This window comes from Camponotus vicinus, unplaced genomic scaffold (genome assembly GCF_025532165.1).
Source record: "Camponotus vicinus isolate PSW18456_S1 unplaced genomic scaffold, iyCamVici1.0 SCAF_12, whole genome shotgun sequence".
NCBI lineage: Eukaryota > Metazoa > Arthropoda > Insecta > Hymenoptera > Formicidae > Camponotus > Camponotus vicinus.
In genome coordinates this window covers 1,009,113-1,022,320 of record NW_028141948.1, presented here as the reverse complement: position 1 = coordinate 1,022,320, position 13,208 = coordinate 1,009,113, and the positions used below count along the sequence as shown (strand labels likewise).

The window sequence follows — 13,208 nt, the reverse complement described above, 5'->3', positions numbered from 1 at the left end:
AAGCATTTAAAAAATGTGGGTATCCTCTTCTTTTGCCGTCTACTAGCCTGGTGTAGCATATAGCAACCGCGGGAGGCATAATATGTCCGGGCGGAGCACCTGAAATCGTGCTTAGCGGGTCCAGGTTCGATACGAGATAGGATAATTGCGCGAAAAAGAGTTGGTGAACTTCATTTTCCTCTATTTCCGTCAATCGTTTCGTCTTCTTTCCGGTTTGGGCTTAGTCCTTGCTCGTTGTATCGTTGCAATCCCGACCGGTTGGCTCGAAGTTGATTCTCATAAGTGAAATGGGATTTTTGCTCGTACCGAAACCGGGAGAGCCGTCTAATGTATAGGTATACATATTAAGTATATACATCGCGCGATCAAATAGAAAATTTTTAATATAAGTTCTTATACAAAATTATCGTTTTAACAAAAGATTTTTATCACTGTCCCTCTCGTTAGATAATATTCCTAAATATTGCTAATTAAATATAAAGAGTTATCGAATAAGAGTGTGAAGATTCGATGTGATGAGTCAACGATTAAATATTAGCTTCACAAAATTTAGCGATCACCTTCGATATTATAGAATCGCGAGTTAAATATTATGAATTTAATAATTTGTTTCTTCAGTTATATTTATACTTACGAATTTCGTATCGGAAAATATTCATAAATAAATTAATAAGTTACGGTTGCGAAATCACCGTGTTTTTCCCGCGTTCTTTTCGCATTCTTAGACGAGATTGTCGTTTTAATAAAAGAGTTATCGTTGTTTCTTCCGTTAAATAAACGTTAATAAAAATTGCGTGACTCGTAAAGACTCGTAAGACGCCGAAAAGTCGAAACGATTTTCATCATGGAGAATTATTTCTCACCGGTTCTTGTGAGATCCATTCGCGACGTCTAGTTCGGTGGCCTGTTAAAAATTGGGAATTTTTATTGTAAGATTGGAACTAATCCCAGGTTTTCCTGGCAATTTCCGAAAGCAATGATTTCGGTAGTAATTCAACGACGATACGCTTCTTTAACGTCGAATTAATTTAAATAATATATATTTAGATGAGAGAAATGTATCTTTTCTTTTCTTCGTTAAAAAATGTTCTTCATTATTAGGATTGGTATCATTATTGTCTATATAACGCCAGAAAGATTTAATAGTAGATTAAATATGGATATAGCGTTGTGTATAAATTTTAATTTTTTAAATAATTTCATAATTTAATTAATTTTTATTAATTTTTATGATAAAAATGATTACGAACGAATATATTTTATTAATTATTAGTTAATTTGAAAAAATTATTTAAAATACATGCACAAATTAACGTATCCAAAATATTTTTATAATTTTTGTTAATATAATATATTATATATATATATATACGCGAAATTATACATGAATGTTACATAAAATGTGCGAATACTTAAAAATTTAGAGACGAATCGAATGGGTACCCCTATATCAGTAAGATATTGATTAAAAGAAAAAAATTATTAATTTAAACGTTACAAGAATAAGAATCTAGATAATTAATCTAGAATTAATTATATATTTAAAATTATTTCATTTATTTTATTTTGAACACTATTCGAATTGAAATTTTTTAAATCTTGCTGTTATCGGGTTCGATTCGTCTCGCGCGCGACGGTACCCCAAATTATGTGTTCGCACATTCAACATAAACTCCAATAATGCATATATTTTATTATTTATAAATATAATTGTTCGTAATCACATTTCAATAACAAAGGTTATATCCATTTAATTTTCAATAAAGAAATATATTTCTTAGTAATGGAAGAACATGTTTTTTGACGTGAATATCAATTTCGCGAATTGAAAATAATGACGAGGGATAATTGTCTTTGATTTAATACTGAAATCATTGCTATCGGGAATAGTCCGGAAGATCCAGGATTCGTTCCCTCCTACAGTGAAATTCCCGACGTTCAATGGATCACTTAACTTTTCTTCGCAGATTGATCTTGCGAAATCTGATGTAGAAACAAGATGTTAATCGTTCTCCATTTTTAAGATCGCTCCTCTTTTTATCGGATATTACCAGTATGTCACTCGCGTATCTGCAATTGAATATTTTGAATATTATCGATTTATTTATTCGTCGCGGTTTATCGCGTATTTTAAATCGCGATTTATCTTATAAAAATTTGCAAGTAAATCGGTCGGTGAATTGTATATTCACAAACATTACAGACCTCAAATAATTGTTGAAATATTTTTGATTTTTTATACTTACGTGATAATAATTATATCGCGCTCGTGTCTATTGAGAGCTTCGATCATTATATTTATTCGTCGCGTTTTCTCGGGAATTTTAAATCGCGATTTATCTTATAATTTAATCGTTGACTTATACGTCGAAACTTTGTCTATCTTTCCGCGTCTTTGAATATTGTTTTTTATAGTCTTCGCTAGTAGTGCAAATATTTTTTTTTGCTATTTAAGAAGATGACCGATAATTTTATTAATGATTAATCGCGATTATTTAAATCATTATATAAATCTTATTAAACTCTACTAATACATCGATAGTTAGAGATATAGTTAGATAGTTAAATTATTAGAGAGGGATTTTGATAAAATTATTCGTTCCGTTATTCTCTATTAAACGTGGCAAACAACGCGATTTTTTAATTATATGTTAATTATATTCAAAATTGTAAAGTCTTAAGATTCATTTTATTTCATTTAACTAATCATGCGCGAGATGTATGTATTTTCAATATGTATTTTTCAATCGCGATATTTCTATAAAATAGCGTATTAATCGCAAATAAATTCGCAAATATTACAGACCTTAAATATCTGTCGAAATATCTTTGCACTTGTGCGTGATAGTAATTATATCGCGCGTGTCTATTAGGTGCTCCGATTATATTATTAAAATTGTACATATCGCAATCAAATATTCCGAATATTGTCGATTTATTTATTTGTCGCGTCTTCTCGCGAATTGTAAATCGCGATTTATCTTATAACTTAATATTATCTTATAATTTAATCGTTGACTTATACGTCGAAACTTTGTCTACCTTTCCACGTCTTTGAATATTGTCTTTTATAGTCTGCGCTAATAGTGCAAATATTTTTTTTACTATTTAAGAAGATGATCGATAATTTTATTAATGATTAAAATCGCGATTATTTAAATCATTATATAAATCTTATTAAACTCTACTAATACATCGATAGTTAGAGATATAGTTAGATAGTTAAATTATTAGAGAGAGACTTTGATAAAATTATTCGTTCCGTTATTCTCTATTAAACCCGTTATTCTCTATTAATTATATCACGCGTGTCTATTAGGGGCTCCGATTATATTATAAAAATTATACCTATCGCAATCAAATATTCCGAATATTGTCGATTTATTTATTTGTCGCGTCTTCTCGCGAATTGTAAATCACGATTTATCTTCTAAAAATTTGTAATAAATTCTATATTCGCAAATATTATAAATCTCAAATGTCTCGAAATATCTTCGCATTTGTTTGATAATAATTATGTCGCACGCTGTCTATTAGCGGTTTCGATTATCATATTACAAAAATTATGCATATCGTAATCAACTATTAATTTATTCGTTATTTATTTATTCGTTATCGCTCTCTCGCGAATTTTAAATCGTTATTTATCTTGTACTTTAATCATTGATTTACATCGAAGCTTGATCTATCTTTTCGCGTTTTGAATATTAATAATCTACATAAAATGCGCCAGTAATGCAAATACTTTCTTCTACAATCGAAAAAACTATCAATAATTTTATTAATGACCCTTTTGATCACCATTATTTATGTTTAAGCGTTATTTATATAAAACTAATTTCTCTATTCTTAAATGTCGATTATTAATAATAAATATCGCGTAATTTATCATCGCTAATCAGCCTTGTTTAGACTATGTAGAAATTTTTAATAAATTTTATATTATACGTATATTTTGGATACTTTTGTAATTCTTTTTAATAATTTAAAATTATTCTTCAAAAATTAAATTGAATTTCTTTTTAAAAATGTTTTAAAAATTAAATTAAATTATCAAAATTATTTTCAAGAAGATTAAACAAATTGCATAATTATAAATGTTCAAGATATATTTTAGCATGTTATATTTGATTTTAAAAATTAAAAGTATATCATATAAATGTGTAAATTAACACATTACGGTCCGAGCTGTTTGCGCGAAAACTTTTGCGTGTAGCCGGCATATTTTAAGATAAACCCTATTTATATGTCTCCGACATTTTACGAGCAGTCAAGAAAAAACATATTTTTATGTCTCAGGACGGTAATGTGTTAATATATAGCTATAATATTAAGTCCAAATGTTAATGCTATCAATATCAAATTATTTATGTTATTAAACATTTGAATAAATCGAATACATTTATTTGATATTGATAACATCATAAATTATATTTTGTAAATCGTACTTTGTAATTAAAAAATTGTGTTTTGCAAATTGTAAATAGTTATAATTGTATATTAATTATAATCTAATATTGATATTTTTAATGATTGACATAGTTGTGTATAAAATACAATTATAACTATAATTATATTACATGAAATTGTATTTACGATTGTAAATTACGTGAATACATTCGAGACACTTCCGATTAGACACAGTACAATTGGACACAACTGACTTTGACTGGCTAATCGTGCTTGATCGTGCTGGTTACCCTAGGCATCGGTCGATATGATTGGCTGTGTCTAATCGTACTGTGTCTAATCGGGCAATTCCCATACATTCTTATGTAAATTACACGAAAAATTATCGAAAGTATACGTATAATGATTATACGTATAGTATTAATTCGTTAAATTAACATATTTGTTTCTACAGAATATATTTTTGAAATATTCGTAAAAGAATAACTGTTTATATTTTCATATCAAAGAGTCATTAATAAATTCGGAAAATTTTTATATAAAATGTAGAATCGCGAGTCAATTATTATAAATTTAATGATATGCTTTCCGTTAGATTTATCTATTTATGAATTCCATATCGCGCGGAACTGAATATTCTTAAAATAAATTATTAAATTATGATTGCGAAAATACCGTGTTCTTTCCGCGTTCTCTCCGCGTCACCTTCGCTATTATAGGATCGCGAGTTAATTATTATGAATTTAATAATTTGCTTTTCAGTTATATTTGTATTTACGAAATCCGTATCGGAAAATATTCATAAATAAATTAATAAATTACGGTTGCGAAAAACACCGTGTTTTTCCCACGTTCTTTTTCGCGTTCTTCTTAGACGAGATTGTCGTTTTAATAAAAGAATTACATTGCGTCATCGACTTTCCATCGTCGGTGCCGTCGACATGTCATGGACGGCGGCATTACCGTGTTTCCCCGTTGTAGTATTCTCGCGTCGTCGCGTTTTCGCGCTTCCGCGTTGGACTTTTCGTATAAAAATCCCAATTTCCTTATATTGTCACGAGTCTCTACTTCCGATGCCAACTAACTGGGATGTTTCGAGTTTGCACACGTTGCTATGCAACGTACACTCTTGCTTCGTGCTTCGTCAAATGATTCGGCCCGAATTAGTTAGAACTCGATCGATTGCTCGGAATGGTCGTCAATGGGTCCCTTCTCTTTGCTCGTCTACAGCCACACGCACTGCGTGTGTTAACCCTGTCGAGGAGTCGAGTGGATTCCCCTAGGCACGATTTTCGCTCGGTAAAAGGGGTTGCCTCCCCATTTTCTAAATTGCTGAATGTAAGCATTTAAAAAATGTGGGTATCCTCTTCTTTTGCCGTCTACTAGCCTGGTGTAGCATATAGCAACCGCGGGAGGCATAATATGTCCGGGCGGAGCACCTGAAATCGTGCTTAGCGGGTCCAGGTTCGATACGAGATAGGATAATTGCGCGAAAAAGAGTTGGTGAACTTCATTTTCCTCTATTTCCGTCAATCGTTTCGTCTTCTTTCCGGTTTGGGCTTAGTCCTTGCTCGTTGTATCGTTGCAATCCTGACCGGTTGGCTCGAAGTTGATTCTCATAAATGAAATGGGATTTTTGCTCGTACCGAAACCGGGAGAGCCGTCTAATGTATAGGTATACATATCAAGTATATACATCGCGCGATCAAATAGAAAATTTTTAATATAAGTTCTTATACAAAATTATCGTTTTAACAAAAGATTTTTATCGCTGTCTCTCTCGTCAGATAATATTCCTAAATATTGCTAATTAAATATAAAGAGTTATCGAATAAGAGTGTGAAGATTCGATGTGATGAGTCAACGATTAAATATTAGCTTCACAAAATTTAATGATCACCTTCGATATTATAGAATCGCGAGTTAAATATTATGAATTTAATAATTTGTTTTTTCAGTTATATTTATACTTACGAATTTCGTATCGGAAAATATTCATAAATAAATTAATAAATTACGGTTGCGAAATCACCGTGTTTTTCCCGCGTTCTTTTCGCATTCTTAGACGAGATTGTCGTTTTAATAAAAGAGTTATCGTTGTTTCTTCCGTTAAATAAACGTTAATAAAAATTGCGTGGCTCGTACCGCCGAAAAGTCGAAACGATTTTCATCATGGAGAATTATTTCTCACCGGTTCTTGTGAGATCTATTCGCGACGTCTAGTTCGGTGGCCTGTTAAAAATTGGGAATTTTTATTGTAAGATTGGAACTAATCCCAGGTTTTCCTGGCAATTTCCGAAAGCAATGATTTCGGTAGTAATTCAACGACGATACGCTTCTTTAACGTCGAATTAATTTAAATAATATATATTTAGATGAGAGAAATGTATCTTTTCTTTTCTTCGTTAAAAAATGTTCTTCATTATTAGGATTGGTATCATTATTGTCTATATAACGCTAGAAAGATTTAATAGTAGATTAAATATGGATATAGCGTTGTGTATAAATTTTAATTTTTTAAATAATTTCATAATTTAATTAATTTTTATTAATTTTTATGATAAAAATGATTACGAACGAATATATTTTATTAATTATTAATTAATTTGAAAAAATTATTTAAAATACATGCACAAATTAACGTATCCAAAATATTTTTATAATTTTTGTTAATATAATATATTATATATATATATACGCGAAATTATACATGAATGTTACATAAAATGTGCGAATACTTAAAAATTTAGAGACGAATCGAATGGGTACCCCTATATCAGTAAGATATTGATTAAAAGAAAAAAATTATTAATTTAAACGTTACAAGAATAAGAATCTAGATAATTAATCTAGAATTAATTATATATTTAAAATTATTTCATTTATTTTATTTTGAACACTATTCGAATTGAAATTTTTTAAATCTTGCTGTTATCGGGTTCGATTCGTCTCGCGCGCGACGGTACCCCAAATTATGTGTTCGCACATTCAACATAAACTCCAATAATGCATGTATTTTATTATTTATAAATATAATTGTTCGTAATCACATTTCAATAACAAAGGTTATATCCATTTAATTTTCAATAAAGAAATATATTTCTTAGTAATGGAAGAACATGTTTTCTGACGTGAATATCAATTTCGCGAATTGAACATAATGACGAGGGATAATTGTCTTTGATTTAATACTGAAATCATTGCTATCGGGAATAGTCCGGAAGATCCAGGATTCGTTCCCTCTTACAGTGAAATTCCCGACGTTCAATGGATCACTTAACTTTTCTTCGCAGATTGATCTTGCGAAATCTGATGTAGAAACAAGATGTTAATCGTTCTCCATTTTTAAGAATCGCTCCTCTTTTTGTCGGATATTACCGGTATGTCACTCGCGTATCTGCAATTGAATATTTTGAATATTATCGATTTATTTATTCGTCGCGTTTTCTCGGGAATTTTAAATCGCGATTTATCTTATAATTTAACATTATAATTTAATCGTTGACTTATTTATTGAAGCTTTATCTTTCCACGTCTTTGAATATTGTTTTTAATAGTTCGTGCAAAATGCTGGTAGTGCAAATATTTTCTTCTATAATTTAAAAGACGATTGATAACTTTGTTAATGACTGTTTGAATCGTGATTCTTTACGTTATTTAAATATTATTAAACTCTACTGTTATATCGATTATTAGAGGGACTTTGAAAATCATTCGTTCCGTTATTTTCTATTAAACGTGACCACAACGCGATTTTTAATTATATTTTAAAGCTTATAGAGCTCATTTCATCTTATTCAGCTAATCATGCGCGAAATAGGATATGTATTTTATTCTCAATCGTGAAATTCGTATAAAGTCATGTATTAATCGCAAATAAATCGGACAGTGAATTTTATGTTCATAAGCAATACGGATCACAAATGTTTGCTAAAATATCTTCGTCTGTCAACATTTGTGTGATAATAATTATATCGCACGCGTGTCTATTGATGGTTTCGATTATCATATTATAAAAATAATGCGTATCTCGCAATCGAATATTCCGATTATTGTCGATTTATTTATTCGTCGCGTTTTCTCGCGAATTTTAAATCGTGATTTATTTAGTAATTTAATTTTTGATTTCGAAGTTTATTCATTTTTTTTATTTTGAATATTTCCTTTGATAATCTACACAAAATGCGCCAGTAATGCAAATACTTTCTTTTACAATCGAAGAAACGATCAATAATTTTATTAATGACTCTTTTTCTTCTTTCACGATTATTTACGTTATATAAAACTTGTTAAATTCTATAATTGCATATCTGTTATTAATAATAAATGTCGCGTAATTAATATTCACTAACGTAACTAATCAGTCTCGTCTGGATTATGTAAAAATTTTTAGTAAATTTTATATTATACGTATATTTTAGAGACATTTTCGTGTAATAAATTATTCAATGTAATAAATTATTTTGTATTAAATTTCGAATTATATTTATTACTTATATTTTACATTAACTTTTGTATTAAACCCTGTATTCAAAGAAAATAAAAACAAAATTAAAAAAAATTTTCCTCCTCGATGTTTCTCTATTTTAACAAAGGTATTTGCCGGGTGAGGAGGTTTGAGTACTCTAATGAACTTGAGAGCTATGCCAAAGAGAAGAACGAGAGATGTCATGGTCCGCATTTAGGTGATCCCTGAAAGCGATGCATCCCCTATATACATAAAAACGTGAACATGAACTACGAAGCTAATATCTACGAATGTTTTTAGTGGGTAACATACAATTTCGGGTTGTGTTCCATGCTACGTGCATGGAACACTACGAAATGTCGACAGCACAAATGTTCTAACGCAAAACGTTTGTATATATTAAATAAACTTCTAATGTAAATAAGTATATATTATATATTAAATAAACTTCTAATGTAAATAAGTTTGGGTGAGCTCTCTCTTTCTCTATCTATTAAGTATAATTAGTTATTAAAATATATTACCCGATTTTATTATATATTAATCACACATCATCCATCATCACCGTCGACATTACTACGTAGTTTAGTATAATTTTTATCACATTTTTATTATAATTTACGATTTATCATTGAAAATAAATTATAACACAAAAAATATTCTAGTTTATTTCTAAATATTAAATACTATAAATATTAAAATTAAAATAAAACATTGGTTCAAATAATAATAATTAAAAATTAGACAATTGACAACTAAGAGTCAGTAAAAGACGCAGTAATTAAAGCACGAAAAAAACCTTCTTCTTTCTTTTAATTATTAATATATTTCAATATTAATATATTTCATATTTAATTATTAGTATATTTCAAATTATTCATCACAATACATGCAATAAACATGAACGTTTTGGTCATCTTTTTAATCTTTTTAATCTCTTCAACATGACATTAATATTACACATTAGAGAAAATATTAGACAATAACATATGAAATTATATAAATGAGATACAGATAGCATTGTAATATCTGCATGTCGATTGTGAAACAATTTATATAATTTCATATGTTATTCTCTAATATTTTCTAACGAGTAATATAGTGATACGCCGTTAAATTTCTTCTCTAGATACGATTGCGATTAACATCGGAAAATTATTTATTATATATATAACAATATGATTAATTAACTTTTATAAATAATACATAATTAATATCTATTACATATCGTGACGAAAATTCTCGAATCGCATATTTCGTAATTTATTCAATTTCATTTAATCAATTATAATAAGAATCATATATATATATATATATAGTAACAGAAATCTAAAATAATAAATTATTATTTCGATATGAAATCGATTTTTACGAGCAGAAATTATTTCTTTAATATTTACAGATATTTATAGATATTTAGAGTCGAATATAATATGTCTGCGACGTTTTATTGTTTTATTTTTCAATTATTGAAATATAATTCGGATTATGAGGACGCACAGTAAAATAATTGAATCGTGGATCTAAACAATTAACATATTGTAAGGCTCCATGATACATCATACAATCTTTTAATAAATAATCATATAATTAAAAAATCTATATAATCTAAAATACTTCTATATACTTTAATATATTCCACATGTGTATATATATATCTGTGTGTGTGTGTGTGTGTGTGTGTGTGTGTGTGTGTATATGTTAAAGTACGTAAAATATTTCGATGACGAACAGACAATAACACCGACCTTGACGGCGTAAACAATAGCGCTCTAATGTTTATATGCCATAGTCTTGAAAAATGTTTCGATAAAAAAATAATAATAACACAGTCTCTCCGACTAATTTTTTCGCTCTATTATCATTCGCGCGACGACACTCAAAGAGTAAAGTAGTAGTATACAAGACGCTCCGTTAAATCCTTTTCTAGACGCGATCGCGATCAATATCGACAAATTATTTGCGGTATTAAAATACGTAAAATATAATATAATATAATATAATATAATATAATATAATATATTATAGTATAATATAATATAAATATGTATTGTTTACGCCAAGGTCGGTATTATTGTCTGTTCGTTATCGAAATATTTTACGTATTTTAACATATTTATATTATATTATATTACAATATAAAATATAATATAATACAATATATTTCGATATGACGAACGGACAATAACACGGTGTTCGGCATTGACGATGTAAACAATAGCGCGCTAGTCATACGCTCTTGGTATCATTCACAAGGCGACACTCGAGCAATAAAGATAGTAGTGCGAAATACGTCGTATATTCATAAATTAATTATTAATTAAACGATTATTGTATCATAATTTTCAATTATATTAAACTTTCGATCCTATAATTCGTATTATATACATGTACTGCATATATATTTTAATAATGAAAACAACATTTGTAACGAATTAGTATTTAATTTGATCTCATAAAAACGTCGAGCGAATCGTACTTCTCTATCCTTTATACGATATATTAAAGTGCGTCTCTCGTAATTATTCCGCGATCGGGAGTGCCGTGCAAAATGTCTCGCGATCGTTTCTATAGTATATGACTAAATATAATTAATTGATTGTTCGCGAGTGAATATGAGTGCTATGAGGAAACAGCAAAGGATGAAGAAGAAAAAAGAAGGACATCTGGAAAAGTATCGGACACTCAGAGAGCAGTGAAAGAGCCTGAAGCAGTCAGAGAGGTATGCGGTGAGTAATTTATAAAAATTATGTATTATTTATATGTATTATTTTCAAAGTAGCTATATTGCTTATTATTTTTTCATTTTCTAAATGATATATATAATTCGCTCTAAAAATCAGGTAATATAATGCATGTATAAAATATTCCAGGTTTTATTTTAACACATGTAAAGTATCTATAATAAAGCATTTATAATATTTTTGTTATTAATTAATACTTTTATGTATAAATATTTTAATATTTTATAAAATATGTTTAAAATAATATAATTATTTAAATATTTCATATATGAAAATTAACATACTCTCTTTATAATTATATTTTTCAAAAATTTATAAAAAAAAATATTTTTTTGCAATTTTTACATTTAAAGTATTAATATCAGAGATAAAAGATCAAACAATTGATTGCGTGTAATAATTAGTTTTACAAAATAAATTATTTTGGGTTTTATACAAAATAGATCTATAAGAGTATTAATTGATTATATTTGTATTTAATTTTTGACGTATTGGTTAAAAAATAAAAGTATGCGACAAGAATTAAAATTATAAATTATCATTTTATTGTGACCTTTATAAGAATAATTATTTCTTTAACGATACTTAAAAATTAAGTGTATTCGATGTTTTATCTCTCTCTCTCTTCTCTTTCTCTCTCTCTCTCTCTCTCTCTCACTCACTCAACTTTCTAACTATTATAATCTAAATACAATTCAAATTGAGAACGCGTGACAAAATAATCGAATGATAAAGTCATATAGTTAGTTTTGTGAGATATATTAATCGTTTATAAATAATTTATACTTTAAAATACTCGTATAATTTAATTTATTCCACGCATATATACATGTAAATCGTAGTACGTAAAATATTTCGGAATTGAATTATCAATAACACGGTGTTCGACTTTGGCAATATAAACAGTAGCGCGCTATTATTAATATGTTACAGCTTTACCATTCGCACGGTGACACTCGAACAATAAAGTAGTGGTGCGAAACGCTTCACATATTGTCGAATTTTTTTTTCTAAACACGATTACGATAGTATCGAAACATAATTTGATATAATTATTAATAATTAAATATTAATTTACTTATGATAAACGACATGAAACTGTATATCGCAACGATAAATCGAATCGCAATCATTAATTACTGCGAATAAAAATTGAAACAGGGGATACATAAAAAGGGATAAAAGAATTAATTTTGTTATGATCTTTCGATTATTGATACTTCTTATAATAATTTCTCCAACGATATCTATTAAGAATTAAATAAATTTCGACCAATGCTTTAAATTTTCTTAATCGGCAATCACTCATAGAATATTTCAACGATTAATTATAATAATAACGTAGTATAAGTTGACTTTGGCGATATAAACCGCGGTAATGTTTTTGACTTACGATCATTCGCACAGTAACCTTGAGCAATAAAGTAGTGACGTTTCATATATTATCAAATTCTTTCTTTACATAGTCGACCCTGGCGATATAAACAGTACCGCGGTAATGTTCTTGACTTACGATCATTCGCTCGATGGCTCTTGAGCAGTGAAGTAGTGATGAAATTAACATAAATTATTTATCACATTCATTA

The 13,208-nt window shown here is 28.4% G+C and overlaps 1 long non-coding RNA gene across 2 annotated transcripts; it reads right to left on the bottom strand.

The window, feature by feature from the left end:
- Positions 1 to 824: 824 nt before the first annotated feature.
- Positions 825 to 7,755, bottom strand: LOC145962839 (uncharacterized). 2 transcript variants are annotated; one of them, XR_014436001.1, is made up of 3 exons: positions 5,315 to 5,477; positions 1,956 to 2,070; positions 825 to 904 (listed from the first exon to the last, which is right to left on the bottom strand). It is a non-coding gene; the product is annotated as an uncharacterized LOC145962839 (long non-coding RNA). The 2 variants fall into 2 exon arrangements; XR_014436002.1 differs by lacking the exons at positions 825 to 904; positions 5,315 to 5,477 and adding exons at positions 6,556 to 6,642; positions 7,692 to 7,755 and having other exon boundaries at positions 1,727 to 2,070.
- Between the last annotated feature and the right edge of the window lie 5,453 nt (positions 7,756 to 13,208).